The 14,632-nt window shown below is 41.2% G+C and overlaps 1 long non-coding RNA gene across 2 annotated transcripts in view; it reads right to left on the reverse strand.

Moving 5' to 3' along the window:
- Positions 1–233: 233 nt before the first annotated feature.
- Positions 234–14,632, reverse strand: part of LOC140248987 (uncharacterized) — an 83,929-nt gene continuing 69,530 nt past the window's right edge. The window contains exons 3-7 of one of the 2 annotated variants that reach the window (XR_011902923.1): positions 13,103–13,396; positions 12,438–12,497; positions 11,842–11,987; positions 6,602–6,709; positions 234–6,093 (exon numbers count right to left, since the gene is read on the reverse strand). This is a non-coding gene — a long non-coding RNA (uncharacterized lncRNA). The remainder of the gene's footprint in view (positions 6,094–6,601; positions 6,710–11,841; positions 11,988–12,437; positions 12,498–13,102; positions 13,397–14,632) is intronic. The other variant, XR_011902922.1, reaches the window with a different exon arrangement.

Here is a 14,632-nt window from a genome sequence, read left to right on the forward strand (position 1 = left end):
AGGAAGACACTGATCTGCACCTGGGCTGGGGAAGCAAAACATCTGAGGAACACCTGTTTGGATTCAGTAAGCCACTTACATCAGATTTCTTCCCACCAGTGAATATTTTCAACTCCTCCTGCTTGCTGCCATGTTGATCTGTATCTTGCTGACACATTGGTCCCATGGAAAACAAGAACTCATGGCATCCTGTGTCACAGTGGATCTTACTTCTAGTGCACCCTGATGTCAGAGAAGGTTGAGGGAACCCCTGGTCCACCTCACCCCATGGGACCCTAGGGAGAAGAGGCTGGCTCAGAGGGCAGGACGATCAGAACCACAATGAACGCTCAGTCTTTGGCCACAACTGCAAAACCTTCCTTTCCTCTCAAATTGCTTTTGAGCTGTATTGCCTGCAGACATGCAAAAGTGCTTTTCGTGAAGGAAAATAGCATCTCAGTTTTCTAGTTGAGTGGGAGATATCACATATTGCTGAAGGAAAATCTTAACTTTCTCTCTGTATGTGCATGCCAGCCCATAACAGAAATAGTTCTAGCTAGAAAAATATCATTTTAGGAATTGAAATCAGCAATTTTTCATGTTTGGATATGTTGTTTTTCACCTTGTTTAGCACTTCAAGTGCAAGGTCATGTGGCAAATCATTATACCAGCAATGTTTATCCCCCTTTGAAGAACTCCATCAAGAATTGATTTGAAAAAGATCTGGGTAGTGCCTATTTCTTTTTCTCGACAACAGCTCCATTATTCAAAATCTATTTATGCAAAATCATTTGCTGCGAGAAATCTTCATTTTAATTGCAGGCAGCAACCATTTTGAGGAAAAAGCCAATATTCTTAAAGCAGGAACAATCTTTTAAAATGATAATGTTAGCACCCCCACTCCTATGAATTTGTATCAGGGAAATATTGTTTAGAAGAGGCCTCTGGAGACACCCAGGCAAAGCTCCCTCTTGAAGATGGAACAGCACCAGCAGTAGCTCAGGCCATGCTGTGCGCTCACACTCAGACTTCTGTCTGTCCTTCTGGATGTGTGCACACATAGAGCACATTACAACTACTATTGGCCCTCGCTATTTTTAGCAGTTTTTAAAACCTTACGTAGGTACTGTATCTTAAAAATACAGCTTTTAACACCAGCTGTTTTCACTCAGCTAAGTGTTTTATCAAGAAGATTAGATTACAAACCCTGGGGAAGAAAGCGACTTAAATACATTGTACAGCAGGTAAAGTGCTTTGGGCTCTGCATTGTGTCATTAGGACCAATATGAGAAAGCAGCAAGACTTATCTTAATCTTGCTGATCGTCTCAATTAACACAGTCCCCACAGTGTCCTCCTTAATATCTAATCCCCATGGTTTCTTGTTCTATGTATTTTGCACTGATAATGTTCTTTATCAGATCATTGCTGAGGGTACAGAAGTACGTATTAAGCGAGTGAGGATGTGGCAGTTATTGAGAGGAGTCACGTGCCTAATTAACATGGAAATTAGGCGATGGACTATTAAGTCTTTCATGCAAAGGAAAGCAATGTACTAGATACAGACTCTAACAATAATAAAAAAAAAAAAGAAAATAAATAAAGGAAAAAGGGGGAAGCACACAGGGAAGGAGTCTAATTATAAACAGAATTCAAAAGCAATGCCATTCAAAACAACCTGTCTACTCTTGGCAAACGCTTTCATCATACAGAAATAACTTTCCATACACGGCAACATAAGTAAGTAATGAAAAAGAGGGGGGCTGTCTTCCCACCGTTCACACATCCAAGAAGCAGTGAAATTATCTCTGTTCTCGTGGGACTTTTCCTTATCCAGGAGGACAATCTTGACTCCCAAGTGCATTCCTCAGTCACATGAGGACAAATAAAGACAAAGATTCAGATCCAGATGAAATGACAATCTTTATCTTTCCAGCCAGTTCCACAAATTCTGCCTAGAAAAAAGACCGCAATAATTAAAAAATAAAATAGAATTGCCAAGGGAGAAAGTATCAGAGTTTGGGACGTTGATAGCCTTCAAATACTGATGAGCAGTGCCAGAAGAAGTAATCCCCCATCCATAATTTCTTCCTGTTCTCTGATGTGCCATCTGAAGCTCTGGGTGCCCTTTGACAGATGTCCCAGAGCCAGGCTGCTATTGTCAGCAAATGCAGCTGTCACAGGCGAGAGCTGTGGCTGGCCATGTTGCCTCCTCAATACACATGCTGCTACCAAACTTCATCCCAAGGATCTCATCCCTGTCAGTATGGATTTTCTCTTTTTTTAAGTCTCATGATGAGAGTTGACAACTTGGTGACTGCTTCAGTTTGGGGAGTGTTCCTTCTTCCTTTCATTGCTGTTTCCACCACCCCAGCCTACCTCCAACGTGCAACATGTAGGATTGTGTTTTCAAGAAGAAGGGTGGAGAGTGAAATTTTGAATGGATTTTAATTAAAGACTCACATGAGTCCTTAAAGATTTTGTCTTGATTCATTTTTCAAACCAGTTGAGCATTTGCACTTCTCTGGTAACTGCTATGAGGCAGAGCAGCTGAGGCTTTGATAGTGAATGGTTGCCAAAATTTTAAGTGATCTGCGCTTGTTTCTGAGCTGGGAAACCCACTATGTCTTTTATATTACCTTTCCTGACTGACTTCCTGACTATATGTTACAGTAACACGACAGAACAGTACAAGAAGGAAATACTCCTGGAGGAGGAATGTCCTTTACTAGTGAAGATGCAAATGTATGTAGTAATATCCCATCCCTACTACTTACTATGCAAAGGAAGCTTCATTTGCATTGCTGTGCTTTAAATGTAGATGGTCTAAGATAAGTCATTGTCTGATGTCCGTAAATATTGATGAGCACTTGGGGATCCTGTATAGAACCATCTGTTTCTTTTCTGTCATCTTCTTAGAGCTGTGCGTTAGCAGAGATGTCAGAGGAGTTTCTTGGAGGGAAACACATACCTTTGCTTAGCAAGCAATAGCAAAAGGAATGAAGGAAGTTAGGGAAGAGAACTGCAAGATGAATAATGAATCAAGCCAGACTGGAGGCTGGTGAGCCTTCACTAGAGATATGACTTATGAGCAGCCTCCACTCCTGGTGCTCCCTGAGCTCAAAGGATGCTTTGCAGCAGCCACATCTCTGAGCAATGCCTGCCTGCTGGTGCCCACTCCAACCATGGAGTCCTCTGGTGGAGCAGGGCAGGCAGCAGCTACCTGGGCTGGAGAGCTGCTCCTCTCCTACAGGCCATGGGGCAGAGAATATGCCATCAAAAATGATGGGAAAGAGTGGACTAATAGCCACCTCCTGCCTCCAGAAAACATCAGCAAGTCTAGTGAACTGTGTTCATCCCATCTATTGTTAAAAGATCTTGTCATTTCTCTCCACTTTAATTTTTTTTTTCCCCTAATGGGAGTTTCAGCACTCCTATTTTAGATGCCTCAGTAAAGTGCCTGAAGTCACAAGGAAGGGAGCTAGAACATCAGTCTGCATCTGTTGTCTTCTGCAGAGAGTTGTCACCAGTCATCTTGTCTGCAGAAACAGGTAAGGGACAGTACCACCCAAAAAGCATCCCCAGAACAAGGGGTGAGAAGGAGTTGTCCCCAACCGCACTATGACAAGGTCACCGCCTTGAGACCCAGTTTCTCCAGCTCTAAAATGAGAAAAAACATTTATTGTTTCAATTTATTTTCTGTTTTAAAGCATTCCATAAGTGTTATGTTTTTTTTTTTATTCTAATGCGACTGTAAAATCATGATGTCTTTATTGCAAAATGATCTTTAAAACATGAAGCATTAGGATGGTGACTGAAATCATTAGTATCAAATTGTTCTGCTTTTGCCCTGTCACACTGATACTTCAAAGCAAAATTGTCTCGTGGGCGTTTATAAAATTTCGTAAGGATAACTTGTCTTGTCGAACCTTCAGGGGAGGGGGAAAGAAGCCCCCAGACATTTTCTTAATGAATAAGGACTAGAGGGTTCTGCCTATTTAATTCTGAGGCTCTCTTTTAATATTTAAATTCTGAACCTGCTAACAATCAGCTTGATGAAAATGAGCCTCTGGTTGTTTGGAAGTGGTGCAGGCAGATGTCCTTGCTCCTCAGCCCCACCTGAGGCTGTTGTACTCACTGAGATGCTGTGAGATGGTGACACCTCTCCCTCTGCCTGCAGAAGCCTAAAGAGGTCTCTCTATCTATCCTATCTTCTGATTTACAGACTATATTCCTACTAGGTTAATTAGGGCTGAAGTTCTCCTCCTCTGCCACCTTTCACATGGAGCTGCATCTCAAAATCATGTTTCCTCTTCTGGCCAAAAGTCCAAGTGAAACTTCAGCAGATAGTGAGTGTACTTTGCTATGTGGAAGCACAGTATGAGCAGCTTTCTTCCATCAACAGCACCATAGCATAAGCCTTGTCACTCTCCTTATCTTGTCACTCATGGATCTTCCCTTCCTCTTGCACACATGCCTATGGTTGTCTGGTTTTGACCCAATAGATGTGTAAGGAGAAAAGCTTTCTGTTCCTGCTTCATTACATCTTGTTTTCAGGAAGCGTGTCTTACTACTATACCGTGGTATGTAGGTCTGGGAGACACAAGAACATTTGTGAATTTATGTATATAATGTCAGAAGTGAAGGCTGACAAAGGAAAAACTAATACTGTTTCTCTTTTACTCTGATTGAGTGTAACTACTTGCTAGTTTTATGGCAAACCAGTTCATTAGCATTTAAATCGATTCTTAAATATTTTCCCTGAAATTTGGAGCAATATAAGCCTTAAATCCAGGACTGGTAATGTTGTGATTTTTATGTCTAATTTTAGATTTAATTTTTGGTCTGATAAATTGCGATTATATAGCCATGCAATTTCAGAGTGCTGCTTTTAAATGCACAAATTTGTGCTTAGCCTTTAATGAGTAAAATAATAAAATAAAAAGGAAGAAAGCATTACCTTATGTCCATATGCAAAATGACAGCGAACCCTGAAATTCTTGGCGGTAAAAACCTCATGCATGCTAGTTTCAGAGCTTACAAATTACAAGCTTAGACAGAATATGTAACTGTGTACAGGACATAAAATATCAATAGAAAAATGACATACGAAATCCTGCAAATTGAGTGCCATAAGCTTCAGTCTGCAAATACTTATATAGCTCCAAACTTTACAAGCACAAGTCTCTGCTCACGTTTAATGACATTCAGTGGTCACAAGAATCTCTCTCTGACAGCACTTGCCCTACCAGTGCCTCTGGCTGGAGAGGAGCATTGGTGGGAACTATTGGGAATGAGTCATATGCAGTTACAGTGTACAGACATTAAAAAATGCACTTTGTCTAGCTCCGCTGTATACTTTGAGCCATTACTTTCTTTGCTAAATTTGACCACCTACCCCTCAGCACATAAGAAAAAAAGTTTCATACTGCTGCAGAAATGCAAAACTCACCATAAGGCAAATTTATTTGGCTTTTAAGTGACACGTGAATGGAGCACGTTTTCACTCCATTTGTATTGTTCTGTTAGTTAATCTCACCCCATGGATTGTAAAATCCTCATGAGTTTTGTTGCAAGAGTAGGGGATTTTTTTCATCTGTGGTTTCTACAGCTGAGTAAGCTGGTGCATCTTCAATCACAACCAGAACTGGAATTCCTTCAGATACTGACAAGTTAACAAATGGACACTAGCAATATTGTATTGCTCATCTGCCTGATGTTGTATTTTAATTAGATTGAGGAAGATAAAAAGGCTGCTTCTTCAGGTGTGAGTTACTACAAGACCCTTGGGGGATAAAAAGAAACTGTTTAAAGCAAGGGACTGCTTATGCTATTAGTCACAGAAGGCTGACTTCTTTCCGTCCTGCCCTGTTGACAGATACTGCTAATGTTGTAAAAGAATCACCCCTTCACTCTGAAGAGTGCACTGTTTCAGATGATGGAGTTCCACAACACTGACAACTGCACATCATCTGTTTTGCGTTACAAATGAAAAGTTGCTTGAGAACATCCTCGCTGAGTATTAGTCCATGAAGACATTGGTCTTTGGTGTGAGAAAGGCTATCTGAAGGTCTGCACGCTTCCTATCTCTTTTAACAAGTACTGCTGCAGGAAATCTAGAGAGAAAGAGAGAGAGAAATTACTGTCACAGAATTTTATTTTATTAAACTAAATTTTCAATATGAAGAGTGTGACCGCAATTTCTTTTTAGTAATAAAAGCTTGACTATGAACCTAATGTCACCAGTTCAGTAGAGCACATTTCACTAAGTGCTAAATTCACTTCTTTGCCAGGAATATATTTCTGTTCATTAAAACATTAGGCTACTTACACAGTTTTTGTACTGTATCAAAGGGGACACTGAGCAGCCTAGGGATTCACATTTGCTCTTCCACATTTCTTTTACAAGGCTCATTGTATTTGTAAAAATCACATTGCAAAACCTCAGAAAGTTGTGTGAAGAGACGAGGTTAAATCAAAAGCTTACAAGTAAATCCTTTTGATGCCATTTGAATTCAAGGTTACATCCAGATGTCCTAGATCATTCAAATCTAATCCATGAGTCTGAACCTTTGAAAAAGATCTGCTCCCAGAGGGACTGTGAATTTTGCATCTTTGACCTACCTGTTATTTATAATGAAAGATCTTCATGAACCAAGCCCAAGCCTTAGCACAGTCAACAAGTACTGCAACAGCGACTTCAGTGGACTTTGGGCCAAATCTCGTTGCACACTACAAGAAAGGAAAACACATATGCAAAAAATCCACCAAAATAAATAAATAAACGATGGAATGTTCAGCCTCCAGAGAGTACAAAGTGGTTTCTATTTCATGCTCATACTTCTATCTTTCCTCCTAATATGTCTTTTAAGTATACTTTCCTTATTCACACTGTCTGTCTCTTCAGTGACTACAAGACTAGTGAAACTTGATTGAGCTTCAGGTTTTGTGAACTGTGTGGAAAGTCATATTTTATTTATTTATTTATTTATTTTTAAGGGCGCCATCTGAATAAAGTTAGAAAGAACCCTGTAAAAGTACAACTGTACATAACACTAATGCCATAATTTTGGGTGATGCTGAGTGTTGCAGGGGCCAAGAGGATTGCTCCTTCCTTGGTTTTAACAACATGGCATTAGGCTCTTTAAATATCTTTGTCAAATGGTTCTCAGATATGAGCAAATTAATTCTTTCAGTGCTAATGTTCCCCTCGTCCAGAAATGTCTGACACTGTTTGAGAGATGCTTCCTTTGCTGACAGCCCCAGGCAGAGAGCTGGGAAACAATTAAATGGGTCAAAGGAAAACTTGCCAAAGTGCCCTGCACATCTCAGTCTGAGACAAAGCAGATCCCTCACTGAATGTAGTGAGAGGATTAGGCTGTAAAAGGACTGTTACTATCTACCTAGATAATATATGCTAATATCTCTTTATCTCAGTGGCTACATCCTTTTATATCCTATACAGCTGGTGTCCCCAATGCATAAACCTTTTCTCCTGATAGCACATTAGATATGCATTTGAGGTACAACATCAGTAATGACTTGCTTCCAATATAATTATATTTTAATTACGCATTTAAGACCAAATTCTTTCGCGGTCTATCCCAACTTACACTCTTTGAAACCTTAATAATTTTAATTAAGTAGTAGTTGGTGTAAAATTTCTAGCTGTTGAATTTTGCATTAAAAAATTTAAATCCCCTTAAACATGGACTTAATCTTCGCAAGCACTTCAATTAGTAGCGCTCTCCCTCATTTAGTGTTTCAGAGCAATAACATGGACTTTATGGAACATCAGGTCCTTTCCAGCAAACGATATTAGGATAGAACCCACCTTTAAAAGCTTCCCATTTGCCCTCAGTAAGTGAGGGATGTGTGCTGCAGGCCCTCACAGAACTTCCCTCTCATTAACATCAGTGCCATTAGTGCTCCATTAGGGATGGCTGAATTTGCTTTTAAGTGGTTTAACCCAAATGTTTCTGCATTGTACGCCCTATTCCAGGCAGATGGGACTCAGGCTGGTGTGGCTCTGGCAGCTGGTTCCATGTCTCCATATAAGCATGACTTTACAGAGGGAAGAAGAGAATCAATAGGTAGGCAGAGAGGGAAAGAGGAAGTAAAATTTGTTACTGTCTAAACAAGGAGCAGGCTGCACAAGGAGGGAAAAAAGTGACCTAAGAGAGATGGTTATCTTCAAAACAGTGCTTGGAACAATTGAAGCATTGGGAAAGTTGCTGGAAGATTGACCTGGACAGAATAAGACTGTAAAGGGACACTAATTGTGTTACAAACCAAGAAGTAAAATAAAGGGTAATACAACCTTAAGCTTCAGATGTAAGATCTCTGACAAAATGTGCATCTTAGGAGATATTACAGAGCCCCTAATTAAAAACGGTGCTGCTTGTGGGACTCCAGCTTGCAAGTGAAATTGCTGAGAGAAACAGATCCGGCCCTGGAGAAATCAGGCAGTGCCATGAGGAAGCACCTGCTGAGCACTTGAAGGAAGTCTAACACCTGGCACAGGGACCTGAGTGTCCCCAGCAATGAGCAGGCCCTGCCTGGCCCTGGTGGCATGATCATCAGGCCCTGTATCAAGCAATGCATTCAGCTGGCCTCTTGGGTAGCAGTCAGCAAGCTGTGTTTTGAGCAGCATAAAGCACCACTCCAGTGCCTGCCTGCAAAGACTTTACAGCCCAGGAGGGAGGCTCCAGCGGTAGCTGTAAGTTGCTGCACATGATGAACACTGCAGGATATGCCTGTCCTCTCTTCCAGCATTTTACTTAATAGACAACTAACGTTTGCAGCAAAGACCTGCCATTATTTATCCAACACAGGCTGAACAAGCAACAGACAGGCTTGCCAGAGCAGAGCTGCAGAGCATATCCTTAGGCCAAGCTAAAGTGCCCATAGCAAACTGATAGACCAGGAAAAAAATAAAAAAAGAAAAAAGAAAATGACTGGCAGTGCAGCAGCCCAAACTGACTTGGTTTGCTCTTACCAACAGGACACTGCACAGGCACAGCATCTTGCTGCCCCAGCCTCACAGAGATGAGCAGAGCTGCAATAGGAGCAGCTCTCAAGCATTTTAGGGAGCCAGGAGTGCAGTGGGAAAACTGATGCATCTTTGATCTAAGGCAGAACAGTGAGGATACATGGTAGGAGCTTGAGTAATGAAGCAAAGGTCTGTCTGACAGACACCCCTGGGAGAGGAGTGCTGGATCAGAGGGAGACAGAAAACAGATTAGAGATGTGTTAGACCTGATACACTGCATGAAATAGTATGTGCCAACAGTTTAGAAGGCAACAGCTTTAGCAGCATGACTCGAAGTTTAGGGCTAAGTTTGAGATTACCAGCTGTGCATAAAGATGTGTGACACAAAGATGAATGAAAGATTGTATGTGTGTGTCTACCTGACCTTTCTAAAACCTCTCAGTTTTCGGACCAAACGCAGGAGAGGATATGATGATCCAAGCCTCACAAAGTCAGAGCAGCCTCTCATTGGGACCTGTACCAGCTTCACAGGAATCTTCCACACCAGTATCACCAAGATCGTCATTTATTTATAAGGTGTCATAGGGAGGCTCAGAAAGTCTGAAAATCATATAGAGATTGAAAAGTCCAAGAACAACCCTGGAGGTATATGTTATAAGAAGTATCCTTTACCCTGAACACCCATGGCTTTGGCCAGATGGTACCAGCCTTGTGTGAAGGAGCCTAATCAGCTCATGCCACCTCTGAGTCCCAGAGAAGAATGGGGTGAGGAGATTTAACTGGGAAGCACCTGAGCAGACAGGAGGCTCTTCCATATGAGACATTATAGCTGAGATAATATAGCAATTACTTATAATACCAGCTCACCACAACCTTGAAAAATCCATACTTTTCCTCATGAGGGGTTAGTCATCTGCAGCCCAAGCAGGAGATAAGAGCATGGAAAAAAAGAAGATGAACCAGAAGAAAACAACAGAGTGGCTGGGAAGCCAATGGAGAACTGTAGGTCAAAACAGCACAGGATGACCCAGAGGCTGCATTTTTATAAAGCTTGTTTCATGTCAGCACTTGTTGTTTGGGTAACTGAGATGCAAGGCACAGTAGCCCCAGGGACCTCTGGCACAAGGCAAGTGGAGCTGCCTCTTCAGGACTGCAGAGGTCCATGTTTTGCACGTATTGACTGATGCTGCTTAAAGGTAGCCTCTGTGGAAGTGCGCCTACAGTTGCCTGCAGAGCTTCTGAAAACTACTTTTCTCAACAGAGCTTGTTTCATTTCCACAGGAAACAAAGTACCTTTTGGTTATTGCTCAGCATTTGGTGTACATCATAGCAGGTGCTCCTGACAGCCTGGAGGGGAGAGAGGCTGTGAGGAGCTGCACTGGGCACAGAGCAGAGCTTACCTTCTTGTTTGCCAAGTTTCAACAGACCGGTAAATTTTAAAAGGTGATACTTGCATTTAAATGCAACATGTAACTCATTTTGTTGCAGTCTATCCATCCTGCATGATGTGCTTACAGGGAAAAAGGATCACCCTTTCACTAAAATCAGAATTGGCAAGAAAATTTGGTTTTTTATCAGAAAAAGAGGGGCCGGAGGTATTCCAAGGCACTGTGCAGTTTTGTAGAAATTTGAAGTTGTGTATTTCTCACCTGCTTGAATGATGCTTATGGTACATTCTTGCATAACTGAAAATGCAGAGAGAGCGACAGAGAGACATTTGGAAGCAGTTTTCCAATGTGTGCAAATCACTTGAGCTTGGCGAGCAGAACTCACCATTTTGAGCCACTCAGGCACTGTGGAAAATGTGTTCTGGTAATTAAGCATGGACAGCCATGAGCCTGGTCAATATTCTGTGCTCCAGGATGGCCTCAAGCCCCCACCTCCTTCCAGCTACACATAGAAGCATGGTAAGGTGCAGAGGGCTGGTGCCTGTGCCCAAAGGCTGGTTCTACAAGGAGCATGGGAGGAGCCAAGTATGAGCAGTATTTCTCCTCTCCTCTGTGCAGCCATCTGTGGCCCAGATGAGCCCCGTGTTGGTCTGGCTCATGGTGTATTTGGCAGCTCTCAGTGGATTTCCTCTTCCAGACTCTCCCAGTCAATCAAGATTTTCTGAGCAACCAGCCACAATGTGGAGGCAGGGAGTCAATGTGCACGTTGGTCCTGCTTGCCATGGGTCTCTCTGCTAACAATCCCAAGTAAGATACAGAGCTCTGCTGAGTTTAACACCTGTCAGCAGGGCCATGTGCCAGAGAGATTTCCAAATAATATCTGTTCTACGTCTCTTAGAGATACAGGGTGCAGCCAAGTGTCCTGTCCTTTTATGGCACCTTTTTCTGGGCATGCAGTGTGTTCAGCAAATAGATGCTGAAGTAAATGCTAAAAGAAAAACTCAAAATCAAAGTCCAAAGAAGAAACCAAAGAGGCAAATAAACACAAAAAGTACATTTCTGAGGTTTAATTTCATATGCATACATACATCAATGTCAGTAATTTATAGAAGTTGTGACTTAATTTTTCTGCAACTTTATCTTCTTGTCCCCTTTCAACAAATAAAATCATCAGTGGAGGGAGAACGGTATAGAAGAACTACGACTCATAACGTGAAGAAAGTCAGTATTATTGGCATCTTTTTCTTTCATATTTTAATTTGACAGAACTAGGTAAACACTTTTCCTAAAAGAATGAACCCAGACTGGGTTCAGTTGAGTTACTGAGTGAAAGAATGTATTATTTTCTTAATTTCTCCTTGGAAAGAAAGGTTTCCTCATTACTTGTACATGCCATCAAACTCAAATGGTATGAAGAAATGCTGAGTCACTTAGCAATAGAACTATCATGCATTAAGTGGGAGGTGATCATTAGAAGTCCTCACCTGAGCAGGGAAGGAGAAAATTCCTTCATGATACACATAGGTGACATAATGCTGGGAACAATCTACCAGCAGGTGTGGGTCTTCTTTGCAGATAGGTCCCAGGAGAAGTCTGCACATCATCTGGTAGCATAGCTATAGGCTATTGTCTTTATTTTCATAGAAACATGAAAAAAAGTCTATATTCACTGATTTTCAAGCAAGAATTAAACATTATAAACATGCTGCACATCAGACTTCCCACAGACACGTAAGTTCCTTCCTCATCCTCATGTTTGCTAGCTAAGTTATGATTCTATGATTCTATGAAATTATGTTTTCTGAACAAAAATAATGATAAATATATCCAGCCTTGAATTTAAGGCACCAGGTGTTAGAAGATTCTAGTCAGGATCTGCCTCTTGGTCTGAATCACCTCATGGTTTTCATCATGCACTGCATGGGTCCCTGGGCATCTACAGACTACCTCTAATGTGGTAATTAAATGTGATTGAGGAAATAAGTTTTTGGTCTCTACATTGCAAGTGACCCGTGTGAAATGTCCTTGACAGCTACTGAAAGAAACTGGAGGATCTATAAATTTTTTAAAAATCACTTACCCAGTATTTAAAGGTGTCAGCACTAGACCCATCAGAGAAAGATACAAGCAGCTCCATAATCTGTAATTATAAAGTAATCTGTCAGAAGGGGATATTATTCCTATCGCAGCCTTTTACAAAGCTTTTTAATGCCTTGAAGCACAACTTGATTTCATTTGTGTTTTTTTTAAAGCAACTTTTATTCCATTTTGTAACTTAAGGTGGTTTTGTTGAGTAACAGCACTGTGTGATGGGTGGGTTTTCTAAGCAACAGCAAGTATATGCCATCCCTTTCTTCAGCATTATCTTTCAAAAAATCTACTCATTCCAGCTCAGGGACCTGTATAGTCTGAAAACAATTACCCTAAGTAACTTTACCATAGATATTTGAATGTGATGGAATCACAGAATGGCCTGGGTTGAAAAGGACCTCAAAGATCATCCAGTTTCAACCCCCCTGCTATGTGTAGGGTCGCCAGCCACCAGACCAGGCTGCTCAGAGCCACATCCAGCCTGGCCTTGAATGCCTCCAGGGAATGTGATGATTTTCATGGGAAAAAAAAAAATAATAATAATAACAAAAACTAAACCTAAAATGAAAGCCAGAATGGTAAGAATAGTAAAGTAACTATGTGTGGAAATTAAATAAAAATTGGCCAGTTCTTACACTGAAATCCCAGCCTCACCTCAATAATCAATGATGAGATGTGCTGCGGTTAAAGCTGCATCCTCAGCAATGAAGAAGAGGAATCTGGGCAATGAGACAGTTTCACATCTTCCTTGGTGGGACTGGTGTTGGATGCCTGTGGAGATTCAGCAGTTTTCCCTACTTTGTCTGAAATCTGACCTGTCTTGCTTTTGAGACTTGCACCACCATCTTTTCGCCATTGGACACTTGAGGCCGCATCTTTCTCACACCCTTAGTTCTGATGATTTTAACAAGTATGTGGATGAGGGAGGCGGACAAGCCTGGATCTAAGCTTCGGGAAAGAAAAAAAAAAAAAAAATAGAAACAAAACAGATTTTGAAGCAGGCAGTATTTTTCATGTGACAAAGATTCACAACTGTTCCAAACAAAAAAGGCATATTTTTATGATTAGTTGCAGTCAATCTTAACAATGCTTTAGGCTTGATAACACACCAAACACAATATCCTCTTCTCCACGGAAGAGCAAAATATGGAGTTTCTGAGTGGAAGAGCAGAAGTGTTGCAAATGGTGATATTTGCGATAGCTCTTCCACAACAGCCATTCACACAACATAATGTTTCTCCCAACACAGAAATCTGCCTTTAATAAGTGGAAGAAACATACCGTGCGAGAGAGAAGTCATATCTACAATCTACTTGTAAATCAGAAGTTCATTAGGGGAGCATGCAAAGAAGCTTTGGAAGGTAATTTTGCTACAAGCTAGTTTTCACAGGAGTGAAGTAAAGCTTTCAAAAGCATGATTGCTCTAAGTAATTCAAATTATCTCCTCTCCCTGATACTAAGTCTTCCTATCGAGACTACAAAGCACTTTAATTTTTTACCCACATTGTTCAGAAATCCCTGAGGAAGGTTTCAATCCATTTGCAAGAGCTGCTGTGAAAGAGAAAGAAAAGATTCAACAAGTTTTCTAAACTACCTCCAGCACAGCTAGAGTTAAATGCTTTTTATAGAGTTGCCACTATATCATAAAGGTCTTTATTCAGACATTTACTACTGAGTCACACAAAAAAATCTGCTCTGGACTGAAACTTCATCTACAAGAGTTTAGCCAAGAAACAATATTTCCTGGCACTTTGTTCCTTTCTTTTTTCTAGCACTGAAATTGAAAAAGAAGCTAAGTGCTCTATGGTTTCCAAATGCGAATGTGCTCCTATTACTCAGAAAATGACTTTAATTTTAAAATGAAATGGTGCAGGCTTACAACCTTGAATGTTGATCATGTTTTAAATGCCAGACATGCAGCACAGCGCTGGCTGCTACAGTCAGCGAGAGCCATTCCATGTTTTCTTGGAGTCACGCAAGCTTCCCAGGCCACCTCAATTTTTGTAGTGGTCCCAAGTCTAACTTTTACTTGTGCAGATCTCCCAGTGGGGTGAGTTGCAGTGAGAGTCATTAGAGAAAGGCATTGCTCACTGGTGCTGGGACTGCTATTTCTATCCTCGTCCCATAGCAAGTGGGACCCACATTCTACAGATAGAGCCACTTGCTCTGTGAAGGCACAGAACC

The sequence above is a fragment of the Excalfactoria chinensis genome, chromosome 2, assembly GCF_039878825.1.
Source record: "Excalfactoria chinensis isolate bCotChi1 chromosome 2, bCotChi1.hap2, whole genome shotgun sequence".
Classification (NCBI taxonomy): Eukaryota; Metazoa; Chordata; class Aves; order Galliformes; family Phasianidae; genus Excalfactoria; species Excalfactoria chinensis.